Below are 21,356 nucleotides of genomic sequence, written 5' to 3' on the forward strand. Positions count from 1 at the left end.
GGGGGTGGCTGATCTGTGTGTGCTGTAACTAATCTGCCGTCACAGGTGCTGATGGAGTCACTTCCAGGCGGGTCACATTACTGATTACTCATTTGGCCGGTTGGGGAAGGAGGAGGAGGCTTCAGAGAGGAAGGTCATAATATTCTGGCTGGCAGACAAAGCCAGACCTGGGGGCGAGACTGACAGCTCAACTTTACTGCTTAGCTTTCATGGGAAGCATAATAATAAACTCACTTTTTAACCTTTAACGTGCTGCACTGCGATTATATATTGTTTTATTTACAACCATTACCATACATGTCTTCAGTTGCCCCCCTTTGACAGCTTACACCCCCCTTGTCTGCTATGCTGCTTATATTAAAATGATAACACAACTTTTTACCATGCAAAATGACCCATAAAGGGTGTAAGGTGGTCTATATTATACCATTATGCCACACAATTATGGAATCTCAGGTGATTTTTTTCTGACTTGCTCTCAATTTCATTTGAATTTGATAAATAAGCTTGAATTTGAAGACCATAAAATGCCAAAATTAAGTTACAAAATAAAATGTTTTAGGGATAGCACCGTTTTTTTTCTACACATATAAGGGGCAAAAGCAAAACATGACAGCTAATTCAACATAACTGTAAATAGTAAGTTTTAACATAAAGGTTGATTTAGCTTTTTTGTTTTTTATTAAATGCCAAGATCAGCACATTGTATATGTGCCCACTGCCAGGTTCAGAGGTTGCATGGGTGCCAGTTGGTGGGTAGGCTTTTAACACTAGTTTTTTAGTTAATCAAGCTAGAACACAGATATGTACTTATCTATCAGCAGCTAAGTAGGCTCAAAGACATCTGAGGGCCACAGCAAAATTTTGACTTCCCACTGGTCCAAAGGGTAGAATTTGAAAACTCTTAAATAATATTTTCTTATTCATTAGAATACCATGTCAAATTTCCCCCATACAAGGTACAGGGATGCAAATGTGCCACAAATGCATTTGAAAACCTTGTAATACATGGTCATTGAGGGTTTTTGACAAATGGATTCAAAGGTTTCAATTTGAAAAGCTATTTCACGTTTCATATTAATTCTGATGGCTTGGAATGGAACTAAGTAACAGCAACCGCGACCCCCTGGCAAGATGCAGAGGATAAATGGTGCTGGGATGAGATCTATGTTATCCTGTACCACAAAGAGGTGCATAATCACTGAACACTCGCCATGAAGGCTTCTTACCACTATTATAAAATTGACAATGGGGTGAATAGCATCACTAAGGGGTTGATTTATCAAAGGTTTTCGCCAGCCTTTGAGCCCCTACGGTTGCAGGCTCTCACAAGAGAACCTGCTTGCCGTATTTAACAAGCAGCGGTCATAAGACTGCCGCTTTCCTAACCTTTCACCACCTCTAAGGTGGTAAAATGAAATCTCTGCGGTCTAGTCCGACTAGGGAGATTGACAGCTCCTGCCCGCATGTGATTGGCTGTGCGCGGGAAGGATTGCACGCAAATGCAAAATAGCGCTTGTGTGCAATGGTAAATTCCTCCGTGCAAATTCGCTCCCCGCCAGAGGCGAGCTGCGGCGGACAGGGACAGCATGATAAATCTAGCCCTAAGAGATAGTGGGTCACGGCTGTTATAAAGAGAAAGGAATGATTTTATAAAAGAAAAATTATATACAAAATATAAAGTAAAATTAAACTATTTGTATAGATGCACCATAAATTAATCATTGCGTCGTAAAAGATCTGTATATAAAATACACGTTTTAAAAGGATTTATATTTATTGTTCAAAAATTAGCTTTTTTTTCCCCAGTCGATCTCACACACACCTTTTAAAAAACCCTTGATTGTTATCTTTTCCTCTTTAGTTGTAGCCAATAATTGAAGGGACATCAAATCAAATTGTTTTCTTTCCTCATTCAAACTGAGCATACACTTCTTGCAAAATGGCTGCCACATAGCGTTGCAGACACATGCACACTCCGGAGCTTGCCTCCCTTCTTTTCAACAAAGAATACCAAGAGAAAGAAGAAAATTTGATAATAGACATACATTTTAAAATTGCATGATCTATCTGAATTATGAACAAAAAAAATTGGCGTTCATGTGTCTAAGGAAAGATAAAAGTCAGCTCTTCCATATATCTATCCATCATTCTGCAACATGTGGGAAGGTCAGGGTTCTGAATTCCACAGACTGCACTCCAGCCTCTCTAAGGGGCAATGGGAAAAAAACAGAATTTATGTTTACCTGATAAATTTCTTTCTCCAACGGTGTGTCCGGTCCACGGCGTCATCCTTACTTGTGGGATATTCTCTTCCCCAACAGGAAATGGCAAAGAGCCCAGCAAAGCTGGTCACATGATCCCTCCTAGGCTCCGCCTACCCCAGTCATTCGACCGACGTTAAGGAGGAATATTTGCATAGGAGAAACCATATGGTACCGTGGTGACTGTAGTTAAAGAAAATAAAATATCAGACCTGATTAAAAAAACCAGGGCGGGCCGTGGACCGGACACACCGTTGGAGAAAGAAATTTATCAGGTAAACATAAATTCTGTTTTCTCCAACATAGGTGTGTCCGGTCCACGGCGTCATCCTTACTTGTGGGAACCAATACCAAAGCTTTAGGACACGGATGAAGGGAGGGAGCAAATCAGGTCACCTAAATGGAAGGCACCACGGCTTGCAAAACCTTTCTCCCAAAAATAGCCTCAGAAGAAGCAAAAGTATCAAACTTGTAAAATTTGGTAAAAGTGTGCAGTGAAGACCAAGTCGCTGCCCTACATATCTGATCAACAGAAGCCTCGTTCTTGAAGGCCCATGTGGAAGCCACAGCCCTAGTGGAATGAGCTGTGATTCTTTCGGGAGGCTGCCGTCCGGCAGTCTCGTAAGCCAATCTGATGATGCTTTTAATCCAAAAAGAGAGAGAGGTAGAAGTTGCTTTTTGACCTCTCCTTTTACCTGAATAAACAACAAACAAGGAAGATGTTTGTCTAAAATCCTTTGTAGCATCTAAATAGAATTTTAGAGCGCGAACAACATCCAAATTGTGCAACAAACGTTCCTTCTTTGAAACTGGTTTTGGACACAGAGAAGGTACGATAATCTCCTGGTTAATGTTTTTGTTAGAAACAACTTTTGGAAGAAAACCAGGTTTAGTACGTAAAACCACCTTATCTGCATGGAACACCAGATAAGGAGGAGAACACTGCAGAGCAGATAATTCTGAGACTCTTCTAGCAGAAGAAATCGCAACTAAAAACAAAACTTTCCAAGATAATAACTTAATATCAACGGAATGTAAGGGTTCAAACGGAACCCCCTGAAGAACTGAAAGAACTAAATTGAGACTCCAAGGAGGAGTCAAAGGTTTGTAAACAGGCTTGATTCTAACCAGAGCCTGAACAAAGGCTTGAACATCTGGCACAGCTGCCAGCTTTTTGTGAAGTAATACCGACAAGGCAGAAATCTGTCCCTTCAGGGAACTTGCAGATAATCCTTTTTCCAATCCTTCTTGAAGGAAGGATAGAATCCTAGGAATCTTAACCTTGTCCCAAGGGAATCCTTTAGATTCACACCAACAGATATATTTTTTCCAAATTTTGTGGTAAATCTTTCTAGTCACAGGCTTTCTGGCCTGAACAAGAGTATCGATCACAGAATCTGAGAATCCTCGCTTCGATAAAATCAAGCGTTCAATCTCCAAGCAGTCAGCTGGAGTGAAACCAGATTCGGATGTTCGAACGGACCCTGAACAAGAAGGTCTCGTCTCAAAGGTAGCTTCCAAGGTGGAGCCGATGACATATTCACCAGATCTGCATACCAAGTCCTGCGTGGCCACGCAGGAGCTATCAAGATCACCGACGCCCTCTCCTGCTTGATCCTGGCTATCAGCCTGGGGATGAGAGGAAATGGCGGGAACACATAAGCTAGTTTGAAGGTCCAAGGTGCTACTAGTGCATCCACTAGAGCCGCCTTGGGATCCCTGGATCTGGCCCCGTAGCAAGGAACTTTGAAGTTCTGACGAGAGGCCATCAGATCCATGTCTGGAATGCCCCACAGGTGAGTGACTTGGGCAAAGATTTCCGGATGGAGTTCCCACTCCCCCGGATGCAATGTCTGACGACTCAGAAAATCCGCTTCCCAATTTTCCACTCCTGGGATGTGGATAGCAGACAGGTGGCAGGAGTGAGACTCCGCCCAAAGAATAATTTTGGTTACTTCTTCCATCGCTAGGGAACTCCTTGTTCCCCCCTGATGGTTGATGTACGCAACAGTCGTCATGTTGTCTGATTGAAACCGTATGAACCTGGTCCTCGCAAGCTGGGGCCAGGCCTGGAGCGCATTGAATATCGCTCTCAGTTCCAGAATATTTATCGGTAGAAGAGATTCTTCCCGAGACCAAAGACCCTGAGCTTTCAGGGATCCCCAGACCGCGCCCCAGCCTATCAGACTGGCGTCGGTCGTGACAATGACCCACTCTGGTCTGTGGAACATCATCCCTTGAGACAGATTGTCCAGGGACAGCCACCAACGGAGTGAGTCTCTGGTCCTCTGATTTACTTGTATCTTCGGAGACAAGTCTGTATAGTCCCCATTCCACTGACTGAGCATGCACAGTTGTAATGGTCTTAGATGAATGCGCGCAAAAGGAACTATGTCCATCGCCGCCACCATCAACCCGATCACTTCCATGCACTGAGCTATGGAAGGAAGAGGAACGGAATGAAGTATCCGACAAGAGTCCAGAAGCTTTGTTTTTCTGGCCTCTGTTAGAAAGATCCTCATTTCTAAGGAGTCTATAATTGTTCCCAAGAAGGGAACCCTTGTTGACGGGGATAGAGAACTCTTTTCCACGTTCACTTTCCAGCCGTGAGATCTGAGAAAGGCCAGGACAATGTCCGTGTGAGCCTTTGCTTGAGGAAGGGACGACGCTTGAATCAGAATGTCGTCCAGGTAAGGTACTACTGCAATGCCCCTTGGTCTTAGCACCGCTAGAAGGGACCCTAGTACCTTTGTGAAAATCCTTGGAGCAGTGGCTAATCCGAAAGGAAGCGCCACGAACTGGTAATGTTTGTCCAGGAATGCAAACCTTAGGAACCGATGATGTTCCTTGTGGATAGGAATGTGTAGATACGCATCCTTTAAATCCACCGTGGTCATAAATTGACCTTCCTGGATGGAAGGAAGGATAGTTCGAATGGTTTCCATCTTGAACGATGGGACCTTGAGAAATTTGTTTAAGATCTTGAGATCTAGGATTGGTCTGAACGTTCCCTCTTTTTTGGGAACTATGAACAGATTGGAGTAGAACCCCATCCCTTGTTCTCTTAATGGAACAGGATGAATCACTCCCATTTTTAACAGGTCTTCTACACAATGTAAGAACGCCTGTCTTTTTATGTGGTCTGAAGACAACTGCGACTTGTGGAACCTCCCCCTTGGGGGAAGTCCCTTGAATTCCAGAAGATAACCCTGGGAGACTATTTCTAGCGCCCAAGGATCCAGAACATCTCTTGCCCAAGCCTGAGCGAAGAGAGAGAGTCTGCCCCCCACCAGATCCGGTCCCGGATCGGGGGCCAATATTTCATGCTGTCTTAGTAACAGTGGCAGGTTTCTTGGCCTGCTTTCCCTTGTTCCAGCCTTGCATTGGTCTCCAAGCTGGCTTGGCCTGAGAAGTATTACCCTCTTGCTTAGAGGACGTAACACCTTGGGCTGGTCCGTTTTTACGAAAGGGACGAAAATTAGGTCTATTTTTTGCCTTGAAGGGCCGATCCTGAGGAAGGGCGTGGCCCTTACCCCCAGTGATATCAGAGATAATCTCTTTCAAGTCAGGACCAAACAGCGTTTTCCCCTTGAAAGGAATGTTTAGTAGCTTGTTCTTGGAAGACGCATCAGCCGACCAAGATTTCAACCAAAGCGCTCTGCGCGCCACAATAGCAAACCCAGAGTTCTTAGCCGCTAACTTAGCCAATTGCAAAGAGGCGTCTAGAGTGAAAGAATTAGCCAATTTGAGAGCATTGATTCTGTCCATAATCTCCTCATAAGGAGGAGAGTCACTATCGAGCACCTTAAGCAGTTCATCAAACCAGAAATATGCGGCTGTAGTGACAGGGACAATGCATGAAATGGGTTGTAGAAGGTAACCCTGCTGAACAAACATCTTTTTAAGCAAACCTTCTAATTTTTTATCCATAGGATCTTTGAAAGCACAACTATCCTCTATGGGAATAGTGGTGCGTTTGTTTAAAGTAGAAACCGCTCCCTCGACCTTGGGGACTGACTGCCATAAGTCCTTTCTGGGGTCGACCATAGGAAACAATTTTTTAAATATGGGGGGAGGGACGAAAGGAATACCGGGCCTTTCCCATTCTTTATTAACAATGTCCGCCACCCGCTTGGGTATAGGAAAAGCTTCTGGGAGCCCCGGCACCTCTAGGAACTTGTCCATTTTACATAGTTTCTCTGGGATGACTAAATTTTCACAATCATCCAGAGTGGATAATACCTCCTTAAGCAAAATGCGGAGATGTTCCAATTTAAATTTAAATGTAATCACATCAGATTCAGCCTGCTGAGAAATGTTCCCTAAATCAGTAATTTCTCCCTCAGACAAAACCTCCCTGGCCCCCTCAGATTGGGTTAGGGGCCCTTCAGAGATATTAATATCAGCGTCGTCATGCTCTTCAGTAACTAAAACAGAGCAGCCACGCTTACGCTGACAAGGGTTCATTTTGGCTAAAATGTTTTTGACAGAATTATCCATTACAGCCGTTAATTGTTGCATAGTAAGGAGAATTGGCGCGCTAGATGTACTAGGGGCCTCCTGAGTGGGCAAGACTCGTGTAGACGAAGGAGGGAATGATGCAGTACCATGCTTACTCCCCTCACTTGAGGAATCATCTTGGGCATCATTGTCATTATCACATAAATCACATTTATTTAAATGAATAGGAATTCTGGCTTCCCCACATTCAGAACACAGTCTATCTGGTAGTTCAGACATGTTAAACAGGCATAAACTTGATCAGAAAGTACAAAAAACGTTTTAAAATAAAACCGTTACTGTCACTTTAAATTTTAAACTGAACACACTTTATTACTGCAATTGCGAAAAAACATGAAGGAATTGTTCAAAATTCACCAAATTTTCACCACAGCGTCTTAAAGCCTTGAAAATATTGCACACCAATTTTGGAAGCTTTAACCCTTAAAATAACGGAACCGGAGCCGTTTTAAGCTTTAAACCCCTTTACAGTCCCTGGTATCTGCTTTGCTGAGACCCAACCAAACCCAAAGGGGAATACGATACCAAATGACGCCTTCAGAAGTCTTTTATAAGTATCAGAGCTCCTCTCACATGCGACTGCATGCCATGCCTCTCAAAAACAAGTGCGCAACACCGGCGCGAAAATGAGACTCTGCCTATGCTTTGGGAAAGCCCCTAAAGAATAAGGTGTCTAAAACAGTGCCTGCCGATATTATTAAATCAAAATACCCAGAATAAATGATTCCTCAAGGCTAAATAAGTGTTAATATCGATCGATTTAGCCCAAAAAAAGTCTACAGTTTAAATAAGCCCTTGTGAAGCCCTTATTTACAATCGTAATAAACATGGCTTACCGGATCCCATAGGGAAAATGACAGCTTCCAGCATTACATCGTCTTGTTAGAATGTGTCATACCTCAAGCAGCAAGAGACTGCAAACTGTTCCCCCAACTGAAGTTAATTGCTCTCAACAGTCCTGTGTGGAACAGCCATGGATTTTAGTTACGGTTGCTAAAATCATTTTCCTCATACAAACAGAATTCTTCATCTCTTTTCTGTTTCTGAGTAAATAGTACGTACCAGCACTATTTGAAAATAACAAACTCTTGATTGAATAATGAAAAACTACAGTTAAACACTAAAAAACTCTAAGCCATCTCCGTGGAGATGTTGCCTGTACAACGGCAAAGAGAATGACTGGGGTAGGCGGAGCCTAGGAGGGATCATGTGACCAGCTTTGCTGGGCTCTTTGCCATTTCCTGTTGGGGAAGAGAATATCCCACAAGTAAGGATGACGCCGTGGACCGGACACACCTATGTTGGAGAAACTACATTTTGTTTCAGATTTAAATTTCAGGCAAAACAAACAATAAAAGTGCATCGCTAATCTTTTCTCACGATGCACAGTCAAACCTTTTAATGGGGTAATTATTTGTATTATTTAAAGGGACATAATACACTAGATTTTTCTTTGCATACATGTTTTGTAGTTGATCCATTTATATAGCCCATACAGTTTTGTTTTTTTAAAATGGATAGTTTTGCCTATTTTTAAATAACATTGCTCTGATTTTCAGACTCCTAACCATGCCCAAAGCTTTAGGAGAATACCGACGTATACCTACTCTTTTCATATGCAAAGGAAGGGGGAGGGGGGAGTGTCTGCTATTTCCACTTGCAGTGGGTGTTCCAGTAACCTTTTAAACTGAGCTAAACTGGAAGCTTCTAAGTAAGTTTTTAAATGGTTTTAAACTGGATTTTTATATCAGTAGCTGTGCATATTATTCTTTATAGTTGTGTCTATTACATGCAGTTATATGAAAATCAGTGTATACTGCCCCTTTAATATCCCTTTAACAATGATGGTACAACTACCATTACAATAATGATTTAAAGGGATAGGAAAGGCAAAATTAAACTAGTGTGACTCAGATAGAGAATGTAATTTTAAGACACTTAAATTCACTTCTACTTTCAAATGTGCTTTGTTCTCTTGGTATCCCTTGCTGAAAAAGAATAACGCACATATTCTACACTAGTGGGAGCCAGCTGCCGATTGGTGCCTGCACACATTTGTCTCTTGTGATTGGCTAGCTAGATGTGTTCAGCAGTACAGTAGTACATCAATGCTCATTCAGCAAAGGATAACAAGATAATGAAGCAAATTTTATAATAGAAGTAAATTGGAAAGTTGTTTAAAACAGTATGTTCTATCCAAATTGTGACTTACATTTTTGGGGTTTCCTGTCCCTTTAACTGTAACTGCCAACAGACAGTAACTATTCATAAAATAATCCTAGGCCCCAATAATAACAAATTGTAAAGTGCTGTTACAATCCAGCAAATTGTAGATGAGCACAATAATTAAAATTTGAGAAATCGTGAACAACATACATTTTTGGAAAAAGTGCAAAATCCCAAATGTTTTCTAATGAGAAAAAAAAGTGTTCCATAAACATATCAGGTAAATTTGCATACTGTAGAACTTGGATGTCCATACTTAAAGAGACACTTTATCAAAATTAAACTTTCATTATTCAGATAGAGCATACAATTTTAAACAACTTTCTAATGTACTTCTATTAACAAAATGTGCACAGTCTTTTTATATTTAAACTTTTTGAGTCACCAGATCCTACTGAGCATGTGCAAGAATAAGTGTGTATGCATTTGTAAATGGCTGATTGATATCACATGGTACGTGTATGCATTTGTGATTGGCTGATGGCTGTCACATGGTACAGGGGTGTGTGGAAAAAGACATAACTTTTAAAATTGTCAGAATTTTTTTTTACTACTCATTTGAAGTTCACACTAAGTGCTATTGCATTGTCTTATCTTGCATTTGTCGATTATGCAAATCTACAGTGTTGACTGATCCTTTAAGTGAGATGAGATCTACTTTTCTGGGTAATTTGTGAGCGTTTCTTTTTACTGCAGTCCACTATCGTGATGCAAAATATACTTTATACTGACTGAGAAGAAAATTAGAAATCACAGCATAATCTTGAGTTTTACATGAACATCCTGATCTAACCTTTGGACACACCTGCTACAAAATATTTAATCAGTTAAGAACCATCTGGATGTGTACAAATATATCACATGCTCTTAGGCTTTAATGACATTATTGACGTATAATCACGTACAGATGTCTGATCACATCTTTAGAAGATCCAGGTTGTTTCTCACACCCTTGGTCATAGTGCATATGCAGGAAGCCAACTGACTTCCTATATCGTTGTGTGTCACCCCACAGCACCCTGAATGTGGAACACAGTAACAAGTTGTGCACATTAATCTGGCCCTTATATTTTTTTAAAGCAATATGTCCTCTAATAAGATTTTCAGCAATGCCTGGAATAGAAATGTCAAGGTTTTAAAAATTTTATTCCGTTAAAGAGAATAATCACTGTGCACATTAGATATAATAGGCATGTGCACATCTCTATGGCCTGTTTTACAGTTGTAGAGGGCAAAAGGGGCAACCATTTTTGACGTGTCCTTCACAATTTAGTATTAAATCCAAAAATCTTCCCTGTGTTCTGTTAAAGGGACATTAAAAGGCTCTTGTTTTTGTGTATAAAAACGTTCTTCTAATCTGGTCTCCACAGAGGCCAAAAAGCAAGATATGTATCCTAGGTTTTCAAAATGCTGCAAATCAGATAGTTGTTTTAGGCAATTTGATGCATTTTAAAAACTTAGGTATGAGCATTTGCTTTCTTGGCCTCTCTAGGGAGTGTGGGGGGGGAAGCAAAATATTTTAAACAAAAGTAAGAGCGGTTTAATGTCCCTTTAATGAAGAGTAAACCTGTGAACTGTCTTCACAGGATAATACAAATTCAGATGACTAAACATTAGATCACTTGTATTTCATTTGTGTTTCTATTAATATTTGAAACGTGCTCCCTTAGTCACATGCTATAATAAAACCTGGGCTCTAAGACTCTCCCCTTGACCCACAAAGTGAAAATGTAGATACTGTACCACCATACGGAATGTGTGCTTTACGTGACACAGTTTGTATTCTAAGTATTTTACAGAACATTTAAACAGATTATTTATCAACGCTTCAGAAAAGGAAATGCAGAACCTTTGTACTCTTATAAATTCAGATAATATTTAGCCTAGCAAGTGCACAAGAAGGTGATAATATTCTGTAGATAATATTCTTTAAAGGGATATTAAACCCAATTATTTCTTTTCATGATTCAGATAGAGCATGAGATTTTTAGCACCTTTCTAATTTACTCCTATTTTCAATTTTTCTTTGTTCTCATGCTATCTTGATTTGAAAAAGCAGTACTGTAAGCTTTAGAGCCGGACCTTTTTTTGTTCAGCACATGGGTAGCACTTGCTGATTTGTGGCTAAATGTAGCAAACCAATCAGCAAGCTCTACCAAGGTGCTGAACTAAAAATGGGCCGGCTCCTAACCTTTTATTACTGCTTTTTCAAATCAAGATAACGTGAGAACAAAGAAAAATTGATAATAGGAGTACATTAGAAAGTTGCCAAACTCATATACTCAACCGTGCTAAAAACGCAGGTTAGACTTAGAAGTCGGTATGCCTCCATGTGTGCACACCACTCAAGCTACCTTTGGTCTTCCCCCAGCTTGTCATGGGACTGTGCAGAATTCCCTGAACTGGGACAGATGGGTAACCCCTTTACGCCATTAGGACATTCCATGCCATCCTAACCGCGATTGGCTTCAAGGCGGTTAGGACGGCATGGAACTTCCTACCATATAAGGCTTCCCTCTTTGATAAAGGCAAGGATCGGCCTGGCGAGGGCATGCCTAGCAGCGTAGGCAGTCCACCACGATCTGACCCCGGCCTTGAAATCACACAATCGCATCAACAATCGCGTGATTTCATTTTTACTAATAGTGTTTACATGTGACCACTATTATTTTGCCACAAAGGGGTTTAAATGGCACTATTACATTTATAGTGCCTACACAAATATTAGTGACCTAAATGGGATTTTTCTATTTGACTTTAGATATGAGTTACGCTATGAGGTGATTTAATGGAACGTTTTCGGGGTTCACAACCCCTTCATCAGCATGGTTGTGAACCCCGAAAACGTTCCATTAAATTGGTTTTGAAAAAGTCCTGAGAGTACATCTTTTGGCTTCTATTTGAATTTGCATCCTTGCACCCAGGCAAGCTGTCCATTGGTGGGCTGAACTGGAAATTTTTTATTGATTATATATATATATATATATATATATATATATATACACAAAACACGGGGGTGGGGTCAGCACTCTCAGGCCGGACCGGGTACACATCCTATGACCCTGCAACATGCACAGCCCTGGGTGCAAACCAGCACTCTCAGGAAGCTGCACTGTTACCAGAGCCACAAGCAGTTAACCCCAGTCAGGCCTGGGTGCAAGGCCCAAACAGGGAAAATTACAAAAAAATATTTTAATATAAACACACAGAAAAAGTCCAGCACTCACTCACAAGCTCTCAACTAAGATAAAAAGCAGCAATGGAAGAATTAGTTACCGCATCTGGCCAAATGGGAAAAGCCCAGGTACCTCGTCAAGGTTTCTTCCAATAAACCTGGGTCCCTAACCAGCCACACAATGCAGGCTCACAATCAAACAACTGTGAAAAAAAGCAACTGTGAAAAAATGGAGGGTGCACAGGCTTATGTAATTTCCCCAAACATATACAAAACACGGGGGTGGGGTCAGCACTCTCAGGCCGGACCGGGTACACATCCTATGACCCTGCAACATGCACAGCCCTGGGTGCAAACCAGCACTCTCAGGAAGCTGCACTGTTACCAGAGCCACAAGCAGTTAACCCCAGTCAGGCCTGGGTGCAAGGCCCAAACAGGGAAAATTACAAAAAAATATTTTAATATAAACACACAGAAAAAGTCCAGCACTCACTCACAAGCTCTCAACTAAGATAAAAAGCAGCAATGGAAGAATTAGTTACCGCATCTGGCCAAATGGGAAAAGCCCAGGTACCTCGTCAAGGTTTCTTCCAATAAACCTGGGTCCCTAACCAGCCACACAATGCAGGCTCACAATCAAACAACTGTGAAAAAAAAGCAACTGTGAAAAAATGGAGGGTGCACAGGCTTATGTAATTTCCCCAAACATATACAAAACACGGGGGTGGGGTCAGCACTCTCAGGCCGGACCGGGTACACATCCTATGACCCTGCAACATGCACAGCCCTGGGTGCAAACCAGCACTCTCAGGAAGCTGCACTGTTACCAGAGCCACAAGCAGTTAACCCCAGTCAGGCCTGGGTGCAAGGCCCAAACAGGGAAAATTACAAAAAAAATATTTGTGAGTGAGTGCTGGACTTTTTCTGTGTGTTTATATATATATATATATATATATATATATATATATATACACACACATACAGTATATATATATATATACATATATATATATATATATATATATATCTATATATCCAAGAGCTATACAGTCCATGCATTCCTTGTATTCAAGTCACATGCCAGATTGCCGGGGTGCCTACATGCATATATTTTATAGGATAAACATGTCTTCTGTAAAGGAGGCACTTACAGGACTTAATTTATAGCCAAATCTTCTATTTTTATTAAACAGCTTAAGTATTCAAACTTTACATTTAGTCGACATTTCGGTCCTCATTTGGACCTTTTTCAAGACTATCCATCATCACAACTGATATGCCTTATTGGAAAGATGCATTATGTTCTGCTGCTCAACGTGCCTACACAAATGTGAGTGACCCAACTGGCATTTTCTATTTGTTTTACTTTCTATACGAATTACGCTATGAGGTGCCCCTTTGTTTGTGTGAGAGAGAGACAGAGACATGCAGGCAGGCATGTTTTTGGGCTTGGATGAAAATATGGTTAAAGGGACACTGAACCCAAAAAGATTTTTTTTTTTTTTTTTTTTTTTTTTTTTTTTTTTTTTTTTTGTGATTCAGATAGAGCATGCAATTTTAAACAACTTTCTAATTTACTCCTATTATCAATTTTTCTTTGTTCTCTTGCTTTCTTTATTTGAAAAAGAAGGCATCTAAGCTATTTTTTGGTTCAGACCATGGAAAGCACTTGTTTATTGGTAGGTGAATTTATCCACCAATCAGCAAGAACAACGCAGTGTGTTCACCAAAAATGGGCCGGCATCTAAACTTACATTCTTGCATTTCAAATAAAGATACTAAGAGAATGAAAATGATTTGATAATAGGAGTAAATTAGAAAGTTGCTTAAAATTGCATGCTCTGTCTGAATCACAATAGAAAAAATGTGGGTTCAGTGTCCCTTTAATAAATTTGGAATTCAACCAAGAACAATACATTTGGGAATAGGTGAGACAGCTTAAAGAGACACAAAACCCCAAATGTTTCTTTCATAATTCAGACAGAGCATACCATTTTAAACAACTTTCTAATTTACCTCTCTCATAACATTTGCTTTATTCTCTTGGTACCCTTTGTTGAAGGAGCAGAAAAGCAGAACTGGAAGCTAGCTGAACACATACGGTGAACCACCAATCAGCAGCTAGCTCCCAGTAGTGCATTGCTACTCCTGAGTCTAGCTAGGTATGCTTTCCAACTAAGGATATCAAGAGAACAAAGCAAAATAAATATATCAGAAGTACATTGAAAAGTTGTTTAAAATCACATGCTGTATCAATCAGGAAAGAAAATATTTTGGGCTTCATGCCGCTTTAAGGTTAATTTTTTCAAGCATTAAAAATGTATACAAATAAAAAAAATGTCTGGCAACAAGATTGTGTAAGTTTTTTGTCAAACTTCTTTTCTAATGGCATTCCCAGTAGCCTGTGACATTCCCAGTAGCCTGTGATTTCCCATGTTATGCCAGAAACCATTAATTACATGTTAGTGACCCAAATAGGCACAGACCTGGACATCCCCCAGTAAAAGCAATTAAAAAAAAAAAGATTCAAACAATTTGTGTTGCAAACACAAGTCCATCAAAGGTTTAAATGTCTTCAGATGCCAGAATAGGACATTGTAACAAAAAGATTAAACACGTGTTGGAAATACCTCATTTATTCTCAACAGCGTTAATCTACAATGGCTTCTGTTCCAAGCATTCCTTGCCCTTATGTGCCTATTAGTACTAATTAGAAATATTGAATTTGAAAAGAATATATTTTCCTTGTTTATATGCTACTAAAATTTAGAACAAATGTTATCACAAACTTTAAAAACTATACAGGTTTGTATTTAAAAAATAAAGAGACATGAAACTATAAATGTAATCTGCTGTACAATTTTTAATAATTGCTCATAAAAAAATATAGCGTACTCTGATTTAGCCTGTTTTTTCTTTAAAGGAAAAGTAAAGTCAAAATTGAATTTTAATGATTCAGGTTGAGTAAGGAGTGCTAAAGAACCCATCCAATTTACTTCTATTATCTAATTTGCTTCATTCTTTTGGTATCCTTTGATGAAAAGCATACCTAAGTAGGCTTCGAAGCAGCAATAAACGATTTGGAGTTGGCTGTTGATTGGTGGCTGCACATATTTGCCTCTAGTCATTGGCTCAGCCAATGTGTTTAGCTAGCTCTTGGTAGTACATTGCTGCTCCTTTAACAAAGGATACCAAGAGAACAAAGCACATTTGATGATAAAAGAAAACTAAAAGGTTGTTTAAAATGACATGCTCTATTTGAATCATGAAAGGAAAAAATGAGGGTTTCTTGTTCCTTTTAATTTGACTAAGAACAAATGCTTTTACCATTGTTTCTTGAGAAAGACCCAGAGTTCTTCCCTTGGAATATTTTAGATGGCCACACCAGAGGTCATACGATTTAAAGTTATTAGGTTAGTTATTAAATTAAATTATTTACTTTTTCTGTAATTGTGGATTTTCTAGTGCAGAAAACCGAAAGATCACATGGTAGGTAGGCTTTATAAGCCTAACCTTTCCACATATATGTTCCTAATTTGTAGTTCTTATCTTTTCTGCCAAAGCCAGACAATAGAGATTTGTTAACACACTAACAGTGGCAAGCTTTGCCAAGTCCAGACTGGCTCCTCCAAATACAGAACGTGGTGGACAGAAAAACAACTGCAGCAAACAAGTTTTCTACAGGCTTTGCTGATGTTAATCTATTGAAATACTGCAAACAATATTGGAATTTCAAGGTGTTTACTGTACCTTTGATCAAAAGAAACACTAGAGTTTACACTTTCGAAACAGGTTTCGCCCAAAATTACAATTCAATACCATGGAGTTTGTTACTTTTGGTACGTCATTTTATTTGAAATCTATTTAAATATGATTTACAGTTGTTTTCAATTACGCATGACTTTCTTCTTGTATTCTACCTAATAAAATGCATTTGACCTAAACAGAAGAATATGGGTAACTCAGTTCATAGATGGTTTTAACAATCATAATAGAGAGAGTTGCTTACTGGACCAAATGCCAAACACTTTCAGGGAGATACAGGGGGCGTGGCTATACTTCATCATATACTACATCATAACTCCAAGGCGTAAACATGGGCATATAGAGGGGCGTTAACACAGATCCACACGTTGAAAATTGTGGGCAGCATGGGTATAGGTGTAGTTATACGATTGATTTGTGACGTGAAACTATTGGCTTATACAAACCACAGTTCGGTCCGGTAAGCAGCTCTCCATTATGATCGTTAAAACCATCTATAAACGTATTACCCATATTCTTATGTTTAGGTATGATTTATGTTTGTCACACTTTACACTTCTTTCTAGCTACGAGTGACATGAGTTTGCATTGAGTATTTCCTCTGTCACTATGCAAGATATAGATTTATATTTGATATTATTTGTATTGGTCAGGTGTAGCTTATTTAATTGTGTGCTTTATATTATAGACTGTGATTGGCTGTCAATTTTGATGGGAGGAGTTTGTTATCACATATAAGTTTATTTTGGGCTCAATTTATCAATCAAGGGTGGACAGGGTCGGACATATGTGCCCCTGTCCCTCTGAGCTCTACTCTGGCGGGCAGCAATCCGCTGTCCAAATTTAACATTGCACATGAGAGCTATTTTGCACTCACGTGCAACCACCCCCTGCCCATGCACAGCCAATCATGCGCGGGCAGGAGCAGTCAATCTCCCCAGTCGGACCTAAGAGGTGGAGATGTGGGTAGGGAAGCAGTGGTCTGATGACTGCTGCTGATAAATTCTGACTGCAGGTTCTCTTGTGAAAACCTGCAGTCGAAGGGAGGAGAAGGGCTTGTTAAATCAAGCCCTTTGTATCAATTTGTGGTTGTCTAGGGAAGGGGTAATTGCCCAAAAACGTCTCGCATTAAACTTAGAGATACTAAACGGATACTAAACCCAAATTATTTCTTTCATGAGTCAGACACAGCAGCACTTTTAAGCAACTTTTTAATTTACTCCTATCATCAATTTTTCTTTGTTCTCTTGCTATCTTTATCTAAAAAGCAGGAATTTAAAGCTTTGGAGGCAGCCCATTTTAGGTTCAGCACCATGGATAGCATTTTCTTATTGGTAGATACATTTAGCAAACCAATAAGCAAGCATAACGCAGGTTCTCAACCAAAAATGGTCTGTCTCTTAAGCTTTACATTCCTGCTTTTTAAATAAAGACAGCAAGAGAACGAAGAAAATGTGATAATAGGAGTAAATTAAAAAGTTGTTTAAAATTGCTCTATCTGAATCATTAAAGAAAAAATTTGGGTTTAGTGTCCCTTTAAAAGTGTGTTAAATCTAGAGTGCATTTTTTTTCCCTAGTTATATCTTTCCTGAGCCATATTTCTTCTTGTAAAAGTGCAATACACTAACATCTGGGTTTGCTTCGTAAAGAGACACCGTCTTCTGCATTTATATCCTCCCGAAAAGTATGAATGCACATGTCTAAAATATATATACTCTTACTTTATATTCTATAAAAATTTGGTTGACTCCTCAGTTTGATATAAATTTGTCATTCCTTGAAAAAACTGGCAAAAATAACACAAAGTTAAATGGCAGCTTTTGATGTTAACACCATATATATATGTTTATCTTTCCCTCTAGCTCACATAGATCATCATGTGACAGCGTGCCTTTAAAAACAAAGTCAGCTTCTGCAGGCTATCAGAGTACAGCGGACTTGCACTTTGCACCTTTGTCTCTGGAGAGTTCAGAGCCTTTGAAACAGTAATCTATGCTTCATGGTGACCTGATACATCTTTAAATATTAACTTATTCCTGTCCTGACGTGTATTTTCTTTACCGTATAATATCAACTTCTCAATGCTTTTTGGCTAAGATAAAATACAAACATAAAATGCTGGGATTTTTGCTTTTATATTAATAACAAATACCTACTGTACTATTTTCTATATTTGAACAAGATCCAGTATACCAGTGATTTCCATCCATACAAAGTGAGTTTTCACTTGAACAGAACAGTCTGTGTTGTTCAAATATCAAATTCTGGTTAACTCGGAAAAGAACATAAATTATATATGAGTTTGGGCAAAACTACTATTTTAAATAAACCTAATACTTCTAGGGCAAACATCTTTGTATGTTAACCTAAATGGGGAAATTTGGTCACATGGGATGGCAACCGTTAATCCTTAAAGGGACGTGATACCCAAAATATTTCTTAATTGATTCAGATAGAGAATACAATTTTAAAAAATGTTTCCAATTTACTTCTATCATCAAATTTGCTTCATTCTCTAGTTATTCTTTGTTGGAGATATCTAGATAGGTAGCGTGCACATGCCTGGAGAACTACATGACAGGAAATACTCCTGCCATCTAGTGCTCTTTCTAATGTATAATATTGTTGCAAAACTGCTGCCATATAGTACTGTAGGCATGTGCACACTCCTGAACTTACATTCATGCTTTTCAAAAAGGATAACATTTGATAATAATAATTTAATAGAAGTAAATTGTAAAGTTGTTTAAAATGGTATACTCTATCAGAATCATGAAAGAAAATGTTTGAGTTGATGTCCCTTTAAAGGGACAGTAAACATCTTGTAAATTGCAAGACATTTCTGTTACTATAGAGAAATGGTTTTCATACCTGTCCGCAGGCCTCCCTAACAGGCCATTTTTGATGATGTCTGACCTAGAGCACAGGTGAAATAATCTGCTGATTAGGAAACATGGTTATTTTACCTGCTCTCATCCAAGGTAATCCTGAAAATGTGGCCTATTGGTGAGGATTGAGGACAGGTTTGAAAACCAGTGCTATAGCGTGACATCAGCCAATTCTAAAGATTTTTAAAATAAATTAACGTGTTTGCTGCAATTGTTTTTCAATAGCCAAACTCCATCAACCACTTTCTTTATTTGGAGGAGCCAATCTGGGCTTCAGTCTGTAGCTTACTAGGTTAGACAAGGTCATTATGTTAGTAAAACTGTATTGTTTTGCATTTGTTATTGGCTGAAGCCAATTAGGGAAACATATGTAGCATGGCTAGACTTATGAAGGCTGCAGTGTGCATTTTCAGGACTAAGATTTAGGAAATCCTCAATTACATGAAAAGGGGGCAAATAAATAATGCAATTATATATCAAAGTTGTTTTTCCTAAATATAACATTTTAAAACTGACATTACCCAAGCGGTTGTAGATAAAGCCTGAAGTAATGTAATTCCCCTATCTACACTATTTCTTTGCCTCCTCCTAGGGAAGTTCAAGGAAGGTGCCTCGCCGACCCGCAACATATATATATATATATATATATATATATACATATACATACACACACACACATTAGACAATTTTAAATAATGCCTGTGTATTACTGTATGTCTTTAAACAATGATTTAGCACCTTGACTGACCAAAGACAACAGGCAATCCAGGGAGTAAATCATTTCTGCTCATAAGCACTTTAACCACATTCAATGGACCTTACTTTCATGGGTTCAGGTCTGGGTAATCCACACAAGCAGCGAAACAAAGAGAAGGATACAAATACCAACAGACAACTAAGTCTGGCACAGTTAGGTTAGACTCAGACCTTGCTAAGAAACAGGGCCGCCACCACCACCACAATTTATTGGGCGTCACAGCCCATTTTGTAAGGTACAAATATATTTACACACACATACATATATTTGTTTGTAAGCGCGTACATATTCTTATACAGGTAGCCCTCAGTTTATGCCAGGGTTAGGTTCCAGAATGAATGGTTGTAAATCGAAACCGTTGTAAATTAAAACCCAGTTTATAATGTAAGTCAATGTGAAGTGAGGGAGATAGGTTCCAGGCCCCTCTCAAAATTGTCATAAGTAACACCTAATACATTATTTTTAAAGCTTTGAAATGAAGACTTTAAATGCTAAACAGCATTATAAACCTAATAAAATAATCACACAACACAGATTATATAATTAAACTAAGTTAAATGAACAAAAACATTTGCTAAACAGCATTATAAACCTAATAAAATAATCACACAACACAGACTTCACTTGCATTTTTCTGCAAACAGTTCTTTCTATGCATTCCAATCTGGACTGATTTATAGACAGGAAGATCTTGTTCCTTTGAAATCTGCTCTATAGCTCAGGTCTGGTTAAACTTATAAATTTCAGCTTGCTTGGCTTTGCTGCAACACAAGCGGACATCGCCACCTACTGGCTATTTTAATAAATGCACTGCTTCTCAATGTTTTTCAATAGCAGTCACATGACTGGAAAAAGAGGTTGTTATTCTGAAACGGTGTAAATTGAACCGTTGTAAAACAAGGGCCACCTGTACGCATATAGTTTAGTATGAAGGGAAAATACAGGAATATAGGGAACAGAGTTGACTCTCACACATCTCTCTCAATTACTAATACTGGGCTAGTAGACTAGTGGAAATTCCCCGCCCTGTATGTATATATGTACATAGATATTCTTATGTAACTGTTACAACTATTCACTGTTTCTGTTTATAGGTCAGAAAGGAGGAATAAAACTGTTAAGAGGAATTTATAAAACCTTCAGTTAAACAGAGCTCCTTTTGTTCTGTCACTATCAGTCTCTTCTACAGATTCCAACTACTCACTGAGCTGTACTTAGGCTTCCAGCCTGACCTTCAATTACTATGTTGGCTTGAAGCCTTCAGATGTCTGTTGTGCAAATAGCACTGAGTCTGCATTTTATTTATACTTAAGTTCTAGTGCAGAATAAATCATCAGGAGTTCTATGTGCACTGAAGGAGTATAAACAAGACATTCTGTAACTAAATTGGCTAGAAGAGTAGGAAAGTCAAAATTAAACTTGCATGATTCAGATAGAGCATCTCATTTTAAGACACTTAAATTCACTGCTATTTTCAAATGTGCTTTGTTCTTTTAGTATCCCTTGTTGAAAAAGAATATGTAGATATCCAACACTAGTGGGAGCTAGCTGCTGATTGGTGTTTGGACACTTTTGTCTCTTGTGATTGGCTAATTAGAAATGTTCAGCTAGCTGTCAGTGTTCATTAAAGGGACACTGTACCCAAAATATTTATTTCGTGATTCACATTGAGCATGAAATTTTAAGCAACTTTCTAATTTACTCCTATTATCAAATTTTCTTCATTCTCTTGGTATCTTTATTTGAAATGCAAGAATGTA

The 21,356-nt window shown here is 39.0% G+C and overlaps 1 protein-coding gene across 3 annotated transcripts in view; it reads right to left on the minus strand.

Moving 5' to 3' along the window:
* The window catches only part of JMJD1C (jumonji domain containing 1C), a 551,993-nt gene that overhangs the window by 197,446 nt on the left and 333,191 nt on the right, over positions 1–21,356 (minus strand). For 2 of the 3 annotated variants that reach the window (XM_053692266.1, XM_053692265.1), the window contains exon 1: positions 1–6. This exon is cut by the window's left edge. The exons of the other annotated variant lie outside the window; for it this stretch is intronic. The gene's annotated coding sequence lies outside the window, so the exon portion shown is untranslated. Of the gene's footprint in view, positions 7–21,356 lie in introns of those variants that run through there. 3 annotated transcript variants of the gene reach the window in all.

This window comes from Bombina bombina, chromosome 9 (assembly GCF_027579735.1).
Source record: "Bombina bombina isolate aBomBom1 chromosome 9, aBomBom1.pri, whole genome shotgun sequence".
Lineage (NCBI taxonomy): Eukaryota > Metazoa > Chordata > Amphibia > Anura > Bombinatoridae > Bombina > Bombina bombina.